Source organism: Penaeus vannamei, chromosome 41 (assembly GCF_042767895.1).
Source record: "Penaeus vannamei isolate JL-2024 chromosome 41, ASM4276789v1, whole genome shotgun sequence".
NCBI classification, from domain to species: Eukaryota; Metazoa; Arthropoda; class Malacostraca; order Decapoda; family Penaeidae; genus Penaeus; species Penaeus vannamei.
The window spans coordinates 2,315,556-2,321,384 of NC_091589.1; the positions used below are offsets into that span (position 1 = coordinate 2,315,556).

Here is a 5,829-nt window from a genome sequence, read left to right on the forward strand (position 1 = left end):
TCACTCCCTCCTTCTCTCCCTATCCCTCTCCTTTCCTCCCTCTCTTCCTCCCTCCCTCCTTCACTCTCTCCCTCCCTTCGTCTCTCATACCCACCTTCTCTCCCCCTCTCCCTCTCTTCCTCCCTCCCTCCCACCTTCTCTCCCCCTCTCCTCCCTCCCTCCCTCCCACCCACCTTCTCTCCCCTCTCCCTCTCTTCCTCCCTCCCTCCCTCTCTCCCTCCCTCCCTCCCACCCACCTTCTCTCCCCCTCTCCCTCTCTTCCTCCCTCCCCCCCCTCTCCCTCCATCCCTCCCTCCCACCCACCTTCCCTCCTTCCCTCCTTCCCTCCCCCTCCCACCTTCCCTCCCTCCCACCTTCCCTCCCTCCCTCCCTCCCTCCCTCCCTCCATCACCTTAAGTGCCCCTCCTAATTAAGGGTGATTAACCGGGTTATCCTTCCAGGGAACTTAATTACAACAGGATCATCCATCTCGAGGAAGGATGCTTCTCCGGCCTGGAATCCCTTCGGACGCTGTACGTAAAAGCGGCCGATGTCTGTTTCAAAAATCATACGTACATGTGTGTGTTTTCCTTACCTACATCGGTGTGTACGTACATACATACGTATTTAGAGACTTGAGGCCGATGTCTGTTGCAAAAATCATACGTACATGTGTGCGTTTTCCTTACCTACATTGGTGTATAGGTACATACATGCGTACATGAGGGGATATATATTTAGACGCATACGTAGGTGTATACGTACATGCATGTGTACATGAGGTCATATATATTTAGAAACATACATAGGTGTATACGTACATGCATGTGTACATGAGGTCATATATATTTAGAAACATACATAGGTGTATACGTACATGCATGTGTACATGAGGACATACGTATTTAGAGACTTACATAGGTGTATACGTACATGCATGTATACATGAGGACATATATGTTTAGATACATACATAAATGTATACACATATGTATGCGTACATGAGTACATATCTTTAGATACATACATAGGTGTATAAATACATGCATGTATACATGAGGACATGCATATTTATATACCTACATACATAGGTGTATACATACATTCATGCGTACATGAGAACATACATATTTAGGTACTTAGGTGTATTACGGACGTGAATGCGTACATGAGGATATACATAATCAGAAGAATAAATAGATATGCACATATATGTATACTGCACGGTGTATCCTTACACACCTTTATATATCGTGCATTCATACATATATACATTATTACGTTCTTACATATATACATACATACATATATACTTACATACTTACATATATACATACATACATATATACTTACATATATACATACATACATATATACTTACATACTTACATATATACATACATACATATATACTTACATATATACATACATACATATATACTTACATACTTACATATATACATACATACATATATACTTACATACATATATACATACATACATACATATATACTTACATATATACATACATACATATATACTTACATACTTACATATATACATACATACATATATACTTACATACATATATACATACATACATACATATATACTTACATAGGTGTATACGTACATGCATGTATACATGAGGACATATATGTTTAGATACATACATAAATGTATACACATATGTATGCGTACATGAGTACATATCTTTAGATACATACATAGGTGTATAAATACATGCATGTATACATGAGGACATGCATATTTATATACCTACATACATAGGTGTATACATACATTCATGCGTACATGAGAACATACATACTTAGGTACTTAGGTGTATTACGGACGTGAATGCGTACATGAGGATATACATAATCAGATGAAGAAATAGATATGTACATATATGTATACTGCACGGTGTATCCTTACACACCTATATACATCGTGTATTCATACATATATACATTATTTCGTTCTTACATATATACATACATACATATATACTTACATATTTACATATATACATACATACATATATGCTTACACACTTACAGATATACATACATACATATATACTTACATACTTACATATATACATACATACATATATACTTACACACTTACATATATACATACATTTATACATTCATACATATTTACATACAAACATATAAACATACAAATATCTATACATACATTTTACATACATGTTAATGCATCATACGTACAAACATATATACACATGATCATACACATACTTTTACATACATTTATGCATACATGGTTATACATCATACATACAACACACATGCGTACACATAAACATACAAACATGCATACATATATACATACATAGATGCATTCAGTCACACTTACATTATATAAATATACTGTACATATCTATTAGCTACGTTTTTTTCGCTTGCGTGTGTGTGTGTGTGTGTGTGTGTGTGTGTGTGTGTGTGCGTGTGTGTGTGTGTGTGTGTGTGTGTGCGTGTGTGCGTGTGTATGTGTGTGCGTGTGCGCGTGTGTGTGTGTGTGTGTGTGTGTGTGTGTGTGTGTGTGTGTGTGTGTGTGTGTGCGTGTGTGTGTGTGTGTGTGTGTGTGTGGGGGGGGGTGCGTGTGTGTGTGTGTGTGTGTATGTGTGTGTGTGTGTGTGTTTGTGCGTATGTGTGTTTCCGTGTGTGTGTGTTTGCGTGTGTGTTAGTATGTATGCGTGTGTGTGTGTGTACGTGTGTGTTTGCGTGCGCGTGTGTATGTGTGTATGTGTGCGTGTGCGCGTGTATGTGTGTGTGTGTGTGTGTGTGTGTACATTTTCTTGCTCCTAGATATGTGCATGTATGTACGTAAGTATTTGTGTGCGTAATTTTCTTTCTGTTTCACTGACATTTATCTATTCGTATTTATATATCTATTATTTATTATTTATATTTATATATTTATTATTTATTATTTATATTTATATATTATTATATTACTTATATATTTATATATTTATTATTTATATTTATATATTTATTATTTATTATCTATATTTATATATTATTATATTATTTACATATTTATATATTTATTATTTATATTTATATTTATATATTTATATATTTATTATTTATATTTATATTTATATATTTATATATTTATATTTATATCTATACATAACCACATTTTTTTCCTTCTTTAAACATCTCAAATATCGACCAAAAAAAAAATCCGCATAAGATGAATTTAAAAAATCTTAAAATCTAAAAATCATGGCACTGTCTTCCTTCCAACGCAGCATTTTGGACGGAAATCCTTTGACGACCATAGCGGGCGCCGTCCTTAGAGGGTTGCCAGCTCTCGCCTCGCTGTGAGTTCATATTCTTTTCCATCAATAACATTGGGCAGCGTTATATATTTTATCTAGCTCATTCTTGCTTTCATGATCATTGTCATTAATGATAATAATAATAACAATAATGATGATGATGATGATGATGATGATAATAATAATCACATTCATTACTGTCACTATTTCAAGTAATCATTTTGACAATCACTAAAGGTGCTGTCACGCTAGCATTTTTTTTCCCTTTTTTTGTCAATTTGAAAGAACACTCGCCCAGTCACGTGAAGGGAAGAGGGGAAAGGGGGATGAGGGAGAGGGGGAGAGGAAGGGATGAGTGGGAATGAGAGGGATTGGAAGAGGGGATAAGGGAGACGGGGGAGAGGGGAAGAGGGGATAAGGGAGACGGGGGAGAGGGTGAGAAGGAATGAGGGTGAGGGGGAGAGGGGGGATGAGTGGGAATGAGAGGGATTGGAAGAGGGGATAAGGGAGACGGGGGAGAGGGGAAGAGGGGATAAGGGAGACGGGGGAGAGGGTGAGAAGGAATGAGGGAGAGGGGGAGAGGGGGGATGAGTGGGAATGAGAGGGATTGGAAGAGGGGATAAGGGAGACGGGGGAGAGGGTGAGAAGGAATGAGGGAGAGGGGGGAGAGGGGGAATGAGAGGGATTGCAAGAGGGGAGAAGGGAGACGGGGGAGAGGGGAAGAGGGGAGAAGGGAGACGGGGGAGAGGGGAAGAGGGGATAAGGGAGACGGGGGAGAGGGTGAGAAGGAATGAGGGAGAGGGGGGAGACGGGGAATGAGAGGGATTGCAAGAGGGGAGAAGGGAGACGGGGGAGAGGGGGAGAAGGAATGAGGGAGAGGGGGAGAGGGGGGATGAGTGGGAAAGAGGGAGAGGGGGGAGGAGTGGGAAGGATTGAGCGAAACGACGGTATCAATGCACGGTTTCCTTTTCAATTTGTTCTTCGTGTCCCCGCCATCTCTGACATCCCAGAGGCAACGAATCTGACAAATGCCATCGATGAGAAATTCCCCAGAAAGGCGTGTCCAGACTCGAGAATTGGCGCGATCCCTGATGACATCGAAACGGGAGAGGAATGGCGCGCTCTGCTCTCGCGGATGTAAACAAACTTGCGACGAACACTTAAAACAAATTTTGTGAATTTCAGCAAATGATAAATTTCCTATTTACTAATCTGTTGTTTTATTGTTTATGTATTGGATTTATTTTCATATTTTTCTAGTTACGATTAATTTCATTTATCACACGTAGAAACATTCTCGAATATAGATCTTGATTTGACTATGCTTGGCTGGAAAAGTTGACGGAGAGATTTTCAAACAGAAATGATCATTATCGTCTAACCGGAAATTGACAATTAGCTCAAAAATTGTCAGTATTTCAGAAAACTGTTAAAAAAAATTGACGGTAAAAGTGCTAGTGTGACAGCACCTTAAAACCAACACTGCCATCGTTATTGGCATTATTATGATCATTGTTATTGTATTTTATATTAGAGATCCCTTCTTTCGCCCGCCCTTCAGACACCTACAGGAAATGGAGCTCAGTGAAAACTTGCTGCTCAACCTCTCTCTCCACGGCTCTTCGTTCTTGACCTCGCCCGCACCCAGTGACCCCGACCTGACCTGGCCCAATATAACACACCTGTGAGTGGAACCGTGATGACGTAGGTTCCCGTTTTCTTTACGGGAAGGTTTTCCGTTTGGTCTCCGTTTTCTTTGCAAAATTAAGAGGATAATGATGTTTTTTGCATACAAACACACAATTTGTATATGTGTATGTATGTATCCAACACACACGCACACACACACACAGACACACACGCACACACACACACAGACACACAGACACACACGCACACACACACACACACACACACACACACACACACACACACACACACACACACAGACACACACACGCACACACCCACAGACACACACACGCACACACCCACAGACACACATACACAGACACACACACACGCACACGCACACGCACACGCACACACACACACACACACACACACACACACACACACACACACACACACACACACACACTCACACGCACACGCACACGCACACGCACACACACACACACACACACACACACACACACACACACACACCTACACACACACACGCACGCACACACACAGACACACACACACAGACACACGAACACACACACACACACACACACACACACACGCACGCACGCACGCACACACACACACACACACACACACACACACACACACACACACACACACACACACACACACACACACACACACACACACACACACACACACACAATCCACACGATAGATATAGCACACATGAATGCATCAAACTAGATACATTAAAACACTGATAATGCCTCAATCAACATACCACATAACCCAAAGTATACCTCATTCCACAGGTATTTCAAAAGGTTTCGCTACTGCAGTTACCTCCCCTGGATACCAGACTGCCGGCCGAAGAC

At 40.7% G+C, this 5,829-nt stretch overlaps 1 long non-coding RNA gene across 1 annotated transcript; it reads left to right on the top strand.

Annotated features, from left to right (window-relative positions):
* The first annotated feature begins 435 nt into the window (after window positions 1–435).
* LOC138860338 (uncharacterized) lies at window positions 436–5,829 on the top strand. Its single transcript, XR_011398302.1, has 4 exons — window positions 436–512; window positions 3,269–3,340; window positions 4,860–4,982; window positions 5,767–5,829. It is a non-coding gene; the product is annotated as an uncharacterized lncRNA (long non-coding RNA).